Raw genomic sequence first — 15,127 nt, 5'->3', positions numbered from 1 at the left:
TGTGTACGTGGTCTGTCCAGTTTTCTTCGGTTACAGTACGATGTTCCATGTGCACTTGGAGATTCTCAGTTGTGTGCCCAGACTGTAGGAAAGAAGGTGAAACTCCCTGAAAATTGGAACTTAGAATCACTTACTGTGGTACATAATAACATTAATAAATGACTATCTCATGGATAGTTGCAGTGGTGACATTTAATATATACTTGTGTGAATCCATCCTTGCTTTTTCAAAAACAGAGCGGAACAAAGGAGTCATGTTTTAAGAACTACATAGCACTTTCATACGGTAGGCTACCTGACTGGCAGAATTCAGGAAAGATTATTACTTTCCCTTTTCCTGTTAAACTTCTGTGTTCCCATGGATAGAAAATTAGGTTGTTTTTGTACAGTCGCAAGTCACACTTACACAATCCACTTGAGAACAGGAATCATTTGTTACTTATTCCTTTTTCTTTATGTTCCTAAATTTTACTCTTCCCTGCAACTCACTGCTCCTGAATTCTATTTTTTAAAATAAGTTTCAGAATGGAAACACTTTGCAGTTTGCAGCAGTCTCGACCTGAAGCTCACAAGTGCATTAATAAATTATGTTTTACTCTATTTTCACTATCCATACAATAGGAAATAATTATAATGATTATTTGCTTTGTATCCTGCCATTTGTATTCTGCCATTCCTCCTTTTGAATGATACTGAAGGAAGCTAGGAATTCATTAAACACAGTCATAAAAATTAGAACCAGTGTGGGGTAATGGCTAGAGTGTTGGACTAGGATCTGGGAGACCAGTGCCATGCAAGCTTGCTGGGTAGCATTGGGCCAGTCATACACTCTTAGCCTAACCCACCTCACAGGGTTGTTGTGAGAGGAGAATGATGTCCCCATTGCGGAGAAAGGTGGGGTATAAATGAAGTAAATAAATAAAAATGCAAAATATGATCAGTTAATCCAAATCAGAATAAAATTATAAAAACAATCCAAAAATACACAACAGCAAAAATAAACGTGCTACTTAATCCATTCTTCCTCAAAAGCTCTATGGAACAGAACTATACTGATCTTTTTCTGAGCCCAGGTAGTTGAGCCCTATAAGACAGGTGTTCAGCAGTAACTCATAGATCTTCTACTACTGCACACTAAGGCCTTTGGCACTGTTACTAGTTTAAGAATTTTCTGAATGAATATTGGGTACTGATTAACCCATTAAACTATCTCAGAAGCTGCTTAGGTTAGGATCGAGATGGCAATAACAATGGGTGTGGGCTCGCCTAGTGTCTCCTCCAGTGCTGCCAGCCCCACTGACCAGATGCAAGCAGAGTGCACATGAGTACAGGGGCCATTTGACACAGACCTGGATAGTGGAAACATGGAAATGAATTGCTGCTGGCCAGGTCTGAACTGAATAGCCTTCATGGAGCTGCCGGAACTGGGGGTTGGAGATTTGGCTTGATTGCTCTTCTTAACTGCTGCAGGCCTTCCAGGAAACTGGGCCATTCCTAGCAAATTACAGCCAACCACTCTGATAAATATTTTACATTGTAAACCAACTTGAACAACCTCTATAAAGAGATGGATTAGAAATAATCTAAATAAATAAATAGTGTATGTACTCCAGAATGAGGTCAGAATTTCTCTTTTCCCATGGCAGTCTTCTAGAGTAGAACTGATCTGCAAATTGAAATGGGCTTCCATATGTGAATCTTGGCAGTTGTGCTTTAAAACAATTTTTTTCCTGCTTTTATTATAAATCATGCTATACTATTAGCTGTTATTAAATCCCATGTATAACTGATACAAATTTAATATTTTAAATAGCAGATTATTAACCATCACAGTTGCAGAGAAAAGCCTAAAATATTGTCAAGAGTTTATAATGCAAGAGATGTAATTCACTCTTATATTATTATTATTAAAACAATATTGTTGTTTGAACTTTAGTGCCCTCAGAAGTATTAAGATGGTCTTGTGGACATGTCAATGCTGCTTATTAATGCCTTTGGGGAAACAAAAACAAAAATCTTCCTGCCATGTGGAAGATTTCTCCCCCCCCCCCACGTTTACTAATACATTAATGAGCAATCCTAACAATTACAATATTAATAATAAATATTACTACTGCCAAAATATTGATAATTAATTATTAATAGGAATTATTGTTATGACTAGAAGTTATATTGACAGAGGGTAGAAATGTAACTATGTCAAAATCTATTTTATAAATATAGAGAAATAATCGCACAGCAAGACTTCTTGGGAAGGTAGAGTTCCCTCCCTAAACCCAGACAAACCTTCTTCTATTTCCTCTTCAATAATATTTTGTCCCCTTTTTGTTATTTATATGTTTATTTATTTATTTTAATTTTAGATAAATAAAAGAATAATTATGAGATACTGAACAGAAGAGAAAAAAATAACCCCACCCCAATTTCCCTCCCCCTCCAACCAATCCCTCCCCTTCGTCTTATTCTATAAGTTAATGAGACTTAAATAAGGTAAAATAGTAACAATCCGTAACTGTCGTGCCCAGGTTAAGCAAGACAGTTATCAGCCTAAACTAACTAATTGTTACTTAGTGAAAGGAGCTTAGAACTATTCTAATTATTCTAAATTGGTTCTCCCAACCCCTATCCCATAACCTCTAAGAAGTATTTAAATTTACAAAGATATATATAACATCTATGTGGAAGATTTCTGATGGCCAGATTAGTCTAGTACTGCAGTCATGTGCAGTTCGTCCCACTGAACTCAATGGGACTTTCCTTTGAGGTATTCCTAGGTTCTTGTTGTAACTGCCCTTTTGTGAACTTTTCCTTCAAAACTGGTAAGTAATAAACTAAATCAAATTTAGTAATTTGGTAAAACCATGTGGGAAGGTTTATTTAGGGTCTCTGGTATGATAAATCCTGCCCAGAATGCAAATGTTTATTTGTCTATCTGAACCTCTTCAATCCCCATTGGAGCTAATAAGTGTGAATAAAAGGCTCTTTTCCATGCAGTCTCTGGTGATTGGTTAGTTTCAAAAGAAGCCAGCTGAGATTAATTTCAAGGAAACTAAATACCACTCCAGAAAACCCAAATGAAACAACCCTGCAGGGTGAAACTGTTTTTCTACCATTAGATGAATCAATGCTGAATAAAAAATCTGTTTTGCACCAGTATTAGTTTACAGCTCCTCTTCCACCAATTTCCTTTGCATATATGTTAAATAGCTACCCCATGTTAATGGCACTAAAACTGGACATGTGGTAAATTCATAATGATCCAGGCCACATATTTGCACTTTCTAACCTAAAATTCTTAGCTCAGCAGTGTTTCTTATTATATAAACACAACTTACATCTGTATTTATTTAGCCTTACTTTTTATATACGCCATGAGCCATTTTATGCTACAATTCATGCTTTTGATTTTATTCCATCCCAGCCAACAATTTAATTTAATAAACAAACCGCTATCATAACTTTTGCTTGATTTTACTAAAGAATGTGCAAATTGTTATTTTATTAATTAGCGTGAAGAAAAAGCACACCAATTTTATCTGTTCATTCATCGGACATACTCTAGGATTCTTCCTCCCCACTCAAAACACTGCTTTTTGTTTTTGAAGGGTAGCCTGTTATTCCTCACCCCTGCTCAAAAAGTCTTCATGAATATCTGCCAGTTATTAGGAGGATATCACTGAATTCCTTACACTGGAAATATTCTTATTCTTATTTACTTACTTTATACCTGCCTTTTTCCCCAATGGGGACTCAAATGCGATTTGAATTTTTTATGGTTAAAAATTGTGTGTGTGTGTGGACTTACATAAATTAACTACCTGAGGTAGTTCTGCCTACATTAGTCAACAATAATTATGTACTTCTACAATTATTTTCTAAAACTGGCAGTAAAATATTGCCTTTCTGTGCCCTCTCTCCAAACGGTTCACATTCAGTTGGGTTACTTGAGTAAGACAGTTTGGGAGCCATTGGCAAGTTCTCTCCTTTTCAAGAGATTACAGTTCTCTAATAACCCTAAATTGAAAGCCCTTTGGAAGATTTCCCATTGACTTCAATAACTTTTGGAACATGAAACATATAGATAGGAGGCTGCCCTGTGGTAGAAGGCAGCATCTATATGTAGCATACAATAACTTTTTCTGTACCACATCAAGCTGTTGCTTATAAAAAGTGTGACAAAGTTTCTAAATTTAAAGCTGCAGTCCTATTCGCAATTTCTTGAGACTTAAGGTCCATTGAAATAATCAGGACTTCTTTCTGAATAAATGATCAAATTGCACATCTCGTATCTAGGGATGTGCAGTTTGATAATAACTAAACAAAATCAGATCTAAGTATCATTCTTTCTGACTGAATTAATATAACTAATCCATCTACGATGATTTTTGGTTTGAGGGGGAGGTTCTGAACCCTTGCAAGCTTTGGTCCTCTTTGTGTGATTTGTTTCTTTCTCTTAGGCTAAACAGGGACAGTGGTTTTTTTGTTCCTGCTGGCTGGTAAACAAACTGAAGAGGAGGGGTTGGCAAACTAGACTTGTTCCCTTTTGATAGTAGGGAGATTGGGGGAAAGAGACTGGAAACAGAGACAAGGGCTTTGTTTCTTTTCATTCTAGATGACTGGCAGTCTGATGGTGTAGGAGGAGCTCCTGCTTCTCCCTCCCCCCACCGTACCATTTTCCTCAGCCAAATAGTTAGTGAGGAGTAATTGGCCCATTGCATATCGCGAACTGTAGGACTTTAAAAATGCCTTTCCCTGCAACTGTTTTGTGACTGAAGGGAAAGTAATTTGGGTTCAGGGAATAGGGTTGTCAGGGGTCTCAGAGGCCCAAGTGGGGGTGCAGGAGGCTGGAGGACCATGAGGTACTAAACTCCCATGCATGCACATAAAGCGTGCACTCTCCTGTGCTTCCCCTTCAAAGACGAATCCTAATACATGCTGAAATGGAGGTGAGTAAAAACCGTCCCTTTGGAGGCAGTTTTCACTCCCTTTGGAGGCAGTGTGTGGAGGGGTGGTGAGGCAAAAATAACTCAACAAATATAGTATTTAAGGAAAAGGTAAGCACCAAGTCATTACTGACCCATGGGGGGACGTCACATCACAATGTTTTCTTGGCAGACTTTTTGTTACAGGGTGGTTTGCCATTGCCTTCCCCAGTCATCTACACTTTACCCCCAGGAAACTGGGTACACATTTTAGCGACCTCAGAAGGATGGAAGGCTGAGAGCGGAACTACAAGAGACAAAAGGAACAGGTTGAACACTTGTCAGCTTCCCTCAAGTTTTGATGGGAAATGTAGGCATCCTAGTCTTGCAGCTTGGCTCTCTGACTGCTGTCCAATGGACTTTTCAACTGTCACTTGTCCAACATTCCACCAAGCTGCCTACATTTCCCATCAAAACTTGAGGGAAGCTGACAAGTGTCCAACCTGTGCCTTTTGTCACTTGTAGTTCCTCTCTGAGTCAACCTTGAGCTGGCTACCTGAACCTGGCTTCCACCAGGTTCGAACTCAGGTCGTGAGCAGAGCTTGGGCTGCAGTACTGCCGCATACCACTCTGCACCACAGGCTCTATAGTATTTCTAACAAGAGAAATAAATACAAATATCGAAGAACCATATGAACTTGAAAGACCAGAATATAATATCTAAGCATATTCTTACTCCCAACTCAGCGTATAACATGGAATGCACAAAGTTGTTGTTAATACTCATATTTATTTATTTAAGACATTTACCTGCCTTTCCACACAGAGGAGCTCAAGGCAGCTTACAATATAAAACAGAAATAAGCATAAAATTACATTAAGAACACATTTTTAAAGTGCTCATGCACTGAAAAGTGGCTACAGTACCCTCCTTTGTTGAACTATAGCATTAGACCATTAAAGATGGAAGAGCTGGGAAGAGAGTTGCCAGGCCCCCTTACCTGGTGGCAGGGGGAGGACCTGGGACTCATCATTTTTCTTCTCTTTGTGCATGTTCCCAGCACTGACATGATGATGTCACTTCTGGAAGTAATGTTGTTCAGTCTGCTGGGAGCATTCATACCATGTGTGTTCCTGGGGTGGGTGATCTCAGACAATTCAACCCCCACCCCCATCAGTCACTAGCAGGCAATCAGGTAAACCAGTGGGCACTTGGGAGCCCTAGCTAGGAAGTAGATCTTGACAACCATAGAATATTGTAGGCTTTCCCCCCTAATATAGCTGTGGCCTTTTTATATCTTTGAAAAGTAGATGATGAATTACTAGTTTTACTGATATTGTTACTAGTGGCGGCTACTTGACACATAATATGGTGTTGTTATAGTTCTCTTATCACTTGTTTTTAGAAGTATTTTTTTCACAATTGAGCAACTATAAAACAGTCTGTGTCACCACCTAGTTTTGCAGGAGCCTTCTGTCTCCATGGTTTGAGTCTAACTATTTCATATGCCTGGATATTTTGGGATTATCCAGTTTCTTTCTATGTAAAGCCCACTTGTCAGGCTATAAGGCAAGTTCCTTTCAGTGGTTTGACTCATTATAACTGTGTTCATGGTTTTAAAGCCATGCAAAGCTATCCTAGATACCTGTTCATTAATAAACACATTGGACCACTAAATGTATCTATATTTCAAAAGTAATAGCTAGCAGAGACTAATTTCAGCGACGTTGGTGCAAACACGGTTAGTTGCAGTAATCAGTGGCCTGCCTTCATTATCATTATGGTTGCATTCTGAGAATAGTTGGATCTCTTTTCTTTCCTGCTTGTGTGTGTTTTCACATTTATTTATATACTTTAGGATGTATGGAGACAAGCCACCATACCTCAATCAAAGAAGTAATTTTAAAAGGGAAATTTCAAAATGTAGTTCAAAGGAGATGTGTGAGAAGGGAATTTGTACAAAGTAGCATTCAGACAAGCCTGAAGAAATCAGTTGATCCTTTTAAGGGGAAGGAAATCCATTCTTTAGATCAGAGATGTCTAGTGACTTAGGGAGAAGTCCCTTTTCTCCTACCACATACTTTATGCATTATGGTCAAGCTTGTGAAATGCAATATACTTCAACTGACAAAACTGATTATTTCCAGTATGAAGAAAAGGTATAATTACGGAGACATTGGAGGGATGAGAGTAAGTACACCTCTCTGCCGGCCAGTCTCCCTGTGTTACATGCATATTAGGGTTGCCAACTCTGGGTTGGGAAATTCCTGGATATTTTAGGCGTGGAGCCTAGGGGGGTGGGTTGAGGGGGGGGGGGAATCTCCACTGGCTTTAATGCCATAGAATCCACCTTCCAAGACAGCCATTTTCTGTAAGGGAGCTGATGTCTCTTGTAAGTTTGGGAGATCTACAGCCACCACCTGGAGATTGGCAATCCTCATAATGGCAGTACTATATGATTTTATCTGCTGTTACTTTTAGGAAATATGTTACAATTTTGAGACCACATTCCAGAATAGCCATTTTCTCCAGGGAAACTGATCTCTATTGCCCAGAGATCAGTTATAATTACGGGAAATCTGCAGCCACAACCTGGAGGTTGGCAACACTAATGCATATACACACTTTCCTTAAATTTTGTTAAAGTGATAAATTAAACTGTAGGATTTAATATGATAAATTAAATGTTGGACTGGATCTCATAATCTGGCTCTTTGCCTCATTTCCCTCCTCTCTCCAGCAGTAATTTCCAACCACGGGAAAGTTTATTTCCACAGCTTCAGGACCCCATAGCCATTTATTTATTTACTTCATATACTTCTTGCTTTTCTCATTGAGACTGAGGTGGATTACAAAATGTGTGTTGGGAGGCTTTGGTTGAGAGGAAGAAGAGTGCAAAATTGTTCAGGTCTTTCTCTTCCATCACTTGAGCTGCACTGAAGAAAGAGGCAAAATGAAAGGACGATTTCTTCCCCTTCCCCCTCCTCATTGCAGCCCTTCAACCCACATGGCTATGCCATGCAGGTCCCACAACCCTTGGAATAAAGTTTCCCAGGGTTGGAAAGGACTGCTGTGGGGTGAGGGGGAATGTGAAAAATGTGGAACTCATCAATGCCTTTTGCTGACAGATCTCAGGATCTAGTCTTTATGACTGTATATAATAATAATAATAATAATAATAATAATAATAATAATAATAATAATAATAATAATAATAATAATAATACTTGGAACTGCGTACAAATTACACCGATATTTGTTTGATACTTAGGTCTCCAGCGGAAACTTGTATCAGCTTAGGAAGGCCAATCAATAATAACATGTGAACTCTGCTTATCACAGAATCACAGAGTTGGAAGGGGCCTTACAGACTTCCTAGTCCAACCCCCTGCCCAATGTAGGATGAGCCTAAAGCATCCCCGACAAATATTCATCCAACCTGTTCTTGAAAGCTGCCAGTGAAGGGGAGCTCACTACCTCCCTAGGCAGCTGATTCCACCTTTGAACTACTCTGACCATGAAAAAGTTTTTCCTAATATCCAGCCACCAGCTTTCTGCATGTAATTTAAGCCCGTTGCTTCGAGTCCTCTCTCTGCTGCCAACTGTAACAGCTCCTTGCCCTCCTCCAAATGACAGCCTTTCAAATATTTAAAGAGAGAAATCATGTCCCCCCTCAATCTCCTCCAAATGAAACATTCCCAAGGCCCTCAGCCTTTCCTCATAGGGCTCAGTCTCCAGACCCTTGATCATTCTTGTCGCTCTCTTTTGTACCCTCTCAATTTTGTCCACATCCTTTTTGTATTGAGGCCTCCAGAACTGCACACAGTACTCCAGGTGCGGCCTGACCAAGGCAGTACAGAGAGGGACTATGACCTCCTGTGATTTTGATGCAATGGTTCTTTTGATACAACCCAAGACTGAGTTTTGCCACCGTATCACACTGACTGCTCATATTTAGTTTACAGTCCACTCTTACTCCTAGATCTTTTTCACATACACTACTACCCAGAAGTGTACCCCCATCCTGTATTTGTGCTTCACTTTTTTGTGGCCAAGATGTAATACTGTGCACTTGTCTTTGTTGAATTGCATCCTATTCACAGCTGCCCACTTCTCCAGAGTATTCAGGTCTTGTTGAATTTTAACTCTGTCTTCTTGGGTGTTTGCCACTCCTCCCAGTTTGGTATCATCAGCAAATTTAATGAGTAGCCAGTTTACCCCTTCATCCAGATCACTGATAAAAATTTTGACAAGTACTGGGCCCAAAACCAAGCCCTGTGGCATCCCACTGGACACCTCCCTCCAATCTGATGATATGCCATTGACCACCACTCTTTGGGTGCGGTCCTCTAACCAGTTCCCTATTCACCGAACTGTCTTATAGTATAGTCTGCAGTCTTCCAGTTTATCCATTAGAATGTCATGGGGAACCTTATCAAAAGCTTTACTGAAATCCAGGTAAATCACACCGACAGAGGTCCCACGATCCAGTAAGCTCATCACTCGATCAAAGAAGGAAAGCAAGATCTGTTGGGGACAAAACCATGTTGACTTCCCCAGATCACTAAGTGGTCCTTCAGATGCTTACAGATCGATCCCTTTAAAATCTGCTCTAATATCTTCCCAGCAACAGAAGTCAGACTGACCTGCCTGTAGTTTCCCAGGTCATCCTTCTTCCCTTTCTTAAAGATTGGGGTAACATTTGCTCTTCTCCAATCTTGTGGCACATCCCCAGTCCTCCAGGAGGCCTTGAAGATAATGGACAGAGGCTCTGCAAGTTCTCTAGAAAGTTCTTTGAGAACTCTTGGGTGCACACCATCTAGCCTAGGGGATTTGTATTCATCCAGTGCAGCCAGGTGCCTCTCCACAACCTCTCTTCAATGTCAACTAGCCCCTCAGGTGTCTTCTCATGTCTACTATCCATCTCTAGATGGGCTCAAGTTCTTCAGTGAGAAAACAGAGGCAAAAAAGTCATTAAGCCTGTCTGCTTTTTCTCTGTCCTCCATCAGAGTTTCTCCTTCCACTCCCAACAGCAGTCCAATTGCCTCTTTTACCTTGCATTTGCTTCTCACATATCTGTAGAAGTTTTTCTTATTGTAGAGAGCCCCCCTGGCCAGACCTAGCTCATACTGAGCTTTGGCTTCTCTGATGGCTGATCTGCAGTACCTAGTAACCCTCATATATTCTTTTTTAGAGGTCTGTCCTTCTCTCCATTTCCTGAACGTTTCCTTTTTCTCCCTTAGCTTATTCTGGCGCTCTCTGTTCATCCACATTGGTTTCTTGGAGCCCTTACTATGTTTCCATCTTGCTGGAATAGTGAGGGCTTGAGCTTGCAAAGGTTCATGTTTGAGAAGAGCCCACCCTTCACTCGTTCCTTTCCCTTCTAGCACACTCCCCCGCGGAATGACTCTCATCATTCATTGTTCATTGAAGTCACCCCTACGAAAATCTAACCTATGAGTCTGGCTACAAACTTCCTTGGCCCCCCACAGCAACTGGAATTCAAGGAGGACATGGTCACTTTCCCCTAAGGTCCCCACCACCTTAACCCAATCTACCAATCCTTCCCTGTTGGTCAATATTAAGTCTAGTATGGCCGAGCCCCTTGTAGCTTCCTCCACCATTTGAAAAAGGAAGTTATCGGCCAGGCAGGTCAGGAAGTTGCATGAGTCTTGTTTCTTTGTTGAGCTTGCCTCCCAGCACACATCGGGGAAGTTGAAGTCACCCATAATTATAAGGTTCTGATGTCTGAACACTCTACCAATCTGTTCAAGGAGGGCAGCATCCATTTCCTCTCCCTGGTCAGGTGGTCTGCAGCAGACTTCAACAACAATACCCTTTGTCCTTCCTCCCCTTATTTTCACCCATATACTTTCCATCAGGCTGTCAACCACATTCTCCAGAACTTGCTGACAATCAAGCCCTCTCCTCACATACAATGCCACTCCTCCTCCTCTTCTACCCTTCTGGTTTTTCTTGAACAACTTGTACCCATCCACTACCACATTCCAGTCATGGGAATCATCCCACCAAGTCCCAGTAATTCCTACTATATCGTAGTCCTCTGTTTGCAAGAGAACCTCAACCTCATCCTTCTTATTACCCATACTTCGGGCATTGATATGTAGGCACTTGCAGCCTTGTATCTTTGTTTGATCTGTCCTACTCAGGTGGGCCCCCGCTGTTATCACTTCTTCATTGAAATCCCCTTGTTGATCATCCCCTTCCCCTTGCGGCAGCAGTTTAAAGCTCTCCTGATGACACTCTCCAGGTTCTTTCCCAACATTTTCTTCCCTGACCTTGAGAGGTAGCCCATCATGTGCTAGAAGGCCTTCTCTAAGGAAACTTATCCTGAGGTCCCAGAACCCAAAGAGCTCCTGCCGGTACCACCACCTCAGCCAATGATTCACCTTGAGTATGGTCTGCTCCCTTTGCATTCCTCTTCCTTTGACAGGAAGGATAGAAGAGAATACCACCTGTGCCCCCACTGTCTTCAACTGCCTTCCAAGAGCTTCATAGTCCTCTTTAATTCTTGCAATGGCATTCGCAGCCGTGTCATTAGTTCCCACGTGAACCAGCACAAATGGGTACTGATCAGTCGATCTGATCAGTTTCAGCAGTCGGTCCGTAATATCCTGAATTCTGGCTCCTGGTAAGGGATCTGGCCTGGACACATGATGTTCCGTACCCCTGAGCAGAGAGTCTCCGATGATCACCACCTTCTGTTTTCTTCCACTTCCGTGCTGCCACATGGCCTCTTCACTCCATCCTCCAAGTTTTTATGGTTCTCCTTCCACTCTCGTCTCCATCACAAGCACCTTAAAATGATTCTTGAGCTGCAGTGGACCAAGCGTCGCCTTAGTCCATGTCTTCTGGTTTGTACTGCAGAACTGAGAGGAGGCTCAGAAAGGAGATCAACTCTTCCTTCTTCTCTTGGACTTATTTCTTAATGCTTGTGCAGAGCCCCCAGGCTCTTCTCAATAAAATCCTCCCCTTCCTTGATTTCCTGAAGGGTGGTGATTCTCTCCCCTAGACTCTGAATCTTCTCCTCCAAAAGCCTGACAAGTGAAGTCCGTTTTCTCTTCTGGGAGGAAAACAAACATAGCACACTCCATGCAGGTGACTGGAAAGGGGCCTTCTGTTGACATCATCGCCTTCCAAGTATATTTCAAGAGTATTCTTCTAGCTGCAGATCCCTTTCCTTCTCCTTCTCCTGTTGATTGTGTGTTTTTTGGATATTTTGAATAACAACAACAACAACACTAATATGAATACTGATACTAATACTAATAATATCAACAACAACAACAACTGCGCTTATATTCCCCTCTTCTAGACAGATTAGTGTCTCACTCAGATCGGTGAACAAGTTAGTGTTGTTATTATCCCCACAATACAGCTGGCGAGCTGGGCTGAGAGGAGTGGCTTACCCATGGCCACCTACTGAGCTCATGGCAGTAATGGGATTCGGACCAGTAGAGTGCTGATTTGCAGCCAAACCACTTAACCACTGTGCTACAGCAGCTCTCTGTGCAGCATTTTTGTCTTATATTTAAAGTAGCTGTCCATTAAGAGATTTTAGTAAGTGGTTTAACTCTGAGCCTGTTGCTTTTAATATTTGGACAGCCATATCTCGGCAGTTACTGGCTGTAATGCAATGTGTTCTTAGATGATATCTCTATACATAGCTATAGTCATAGCTTCCAGAAACATATACACAAGGACCTGTATTTGGTAAGAGCTGAAATACTGGATGAGACTATTGTTCTTTACCTTAACCAAATGCCTCAAAATATTTTACCCCTAGTAATTTAAAAGTGAAACTAAATACCTTGCATAAGTATAGAAACAGTCTTTAGGAACAAAATTATATGGGTGCTATTTTCAAAGTTTAATTGACTCAAAGATCACCAGTGCTTAGGGCCAAAGGGTGAAATTTATGCCTTTTAAATTTTTTCCCTCCAAAATCTGATATAGTTGTTAGAGTGTCAGACTAGGATCTGGGAATCTCAGGGTTGAATCCCCACGCTGCCATGGATGCTTGTTGGGTGGTCTTGGGCCAGTCACACTCTCTCAGCCTAACCTACCTTAGTGGGTTGTTGTGATGATAAAAAGGAGGAGAAGAGAATGGTGTGAACTATTTTGGGTCCCTATTGGGAAGAAAGGCAGAATATAAATATAATAAAATAAAAAATTAAAATTAAAAAAATGCATGAATACCCATGCATGGAGTCGGAACATGACATTGGAGATTTAATCCCTTCTATCCATACTATCTTCTGGAGAAAAATAATCCCCCACCCAGCTGCTTTTAATCCTTGTTTTATAGTGCAATCCTAAACAGAGTTATTCCTAAACAGAGTTACTGAAGTCTAAGCTGATTGGGTTTAGAGTGGACTAACTGTGTTTAGGATTTCACTGTTAAAGCATGTTACAGGTTGATTTGATTGTAACTCATTTCCCCTCTACTTTTCCCTACTGTTTTTCTACTGCTGTTAGCCAGAGTAGGGAGGAATCAGGTAAATATGTATGCCTGTCTTCCCCCTCCTCCAATAGAACTAATGCTATGGTTAAAAGCAGTTGAGATGGGTATGATTTCTCATTATTTGCAACATAGAACCATTTGGTGAATCTTCCATCTTTCTAGATTTTCAAATGCTGCAAATAAGTGATGGCTTAACTCTGTGGTCAAATGCTTAACTCCTTAACTCTGTGGTCAAATGCTAAAGGAGGTCAGATGCAAAATGGAGGTGCTACTGCTGGTCCGAAGAAATGACTCAGGAATTGAAGTGTCTCCTGTTTTGGATGGGTTGTACTCAACTTAAAAGAGCTGGTCCATAGCTTAGGGGTGCTTCTGGATTCAGGCCTCCTATGAGCAAGCAGGTGGCAGTGGTGGCCAGAGGTGCCTTTCACAAGCTGTGGCTGGTGAGCCAGGTTTGGCCTTTTGTGACAAAATGATCTTGCCACTGTGGTAAATTAGACTACTGCAATGCCCTCTGCGTGAGGCTGCTCTCAAAGAGTGTACAGTAGCTACAGCGAGTACAGATTGGTGCAGTCAGACTGCTGACTGGAGTGGGTTGTAAGGACCATATCACTACATATCACACTGACTCCCAATCAGCTTGTGAGCCCAATTTAAGGTGCTGGTGTTGACCTTTAAAGCCCTATACATCTGGAACCAGCATACATTAAGGACTGTCTACTCTCATATGAACCTACCTGGTCACTGCAGTAATCTTCAGCAGTCCTTCTCTGGGTGCCTTCACTAGCTGAGGCTAGATGGGTGGCAACAATATACAAGAAAGAAGCTGACAAGAGCAGGCTATTCTCCCTATTGTTTCCTCTGATTGGAAAGGAAATCACTTCTCAAACTGAAGCCAGAAGAGTAAAACATCACAAGAAAAATACATTTGTTTTACATTTTTTGCATCAAATATAGAGACCATGTTCAAACATTTAATTTTTTTAAAAAAAATTATTTTTTTTAAAGTGCCATTCTTTTTATGGAAGATGATGTTTTGAGTCCCTATGTCCTCTGGTAGAAGTAGCAACTTCCCCTCAATGTGTCTAATTATCATATGGACCACTGGTAATTAGAGGGTAGATGAAATAATGGCATATCAGCTGGCTAACATTGACTTTAAAACAGTCCAGTGGCATCTTAAAGACCAACAACATTTATTTTAACATTAGTCTTTAATGTGCTACTGGTCTTTTATTTTATTATGCTATAACAGACTGACATGACTACTGCTTGCGTTTAACATTCTGTTGCAGACAAACATGAGTTAGTTACGTTTGATCACAGGGGAGGAGCAGCTACAAAGGATAAAGCAGGCACGTCGGCTGCTGAATATGTAAGCAGATCCTGAGAAAGATATACCTCAGTTGTGGCACCAAAATTATAGGACTCTTTCCTCAGGAAGATACTTCTGTCCCCCTTGATCACTGTCTTCAGCTAGTCAGTGAAACTTAATCTGTTCTATTAGGCATTGCCTCACAGATTCTCCTTCTTGTTTGTGTGTTTTAATTTTTTGTATATTTTGTTTAATTGTTTTTAATTAGATTTATAATATGTCTTTTAAAAAGATGTTTTAATTATTTTGATTGTTAGCTACCTTGGGCTCCCTAAGATAGTTGGGAAAGTGGCATAAAAAAGTTCTCAACAAAATAAATAATGACAACTGCCTTTCCAAGCACATAT

The 15,127-nt window shown here is 40.8% G+C and overlaps 1 protein-coding gene across 3 annotated transcripts in view; it reads left to right on the top strand.

The window, feature by feature from the left end:
• EBF1 (EBF transcription factor 1) overlaps positions 1–15,127 on the top strand; it is a 501,457-nt gene that overhangs the window by 350,294 nt on the left and 136,036 nt on the right. The window lies entirely within an intron of this gene.

The sequence above is a fragment of the Eublepharis macularius genome, chromosome 4 (assembly GCF_028583425.1).
Source record: "Eublepharis macularius isolate TG4126 chromosome 4, MPM_Emac_v1.0, whole genome shotgun sequence".
NCBI classification, from domain to species: Eukaryota; Metazoa; Chordata; class Lepidosauria; order Squamata; family Eublepharidae; genus Eublepharis; species Eublepharis macularius.
The sequence above is the reverse complement of the archived record's forward strand: the minus strand, read 5'-3'. Positions and strand labels throughout refer to the sequence as shown.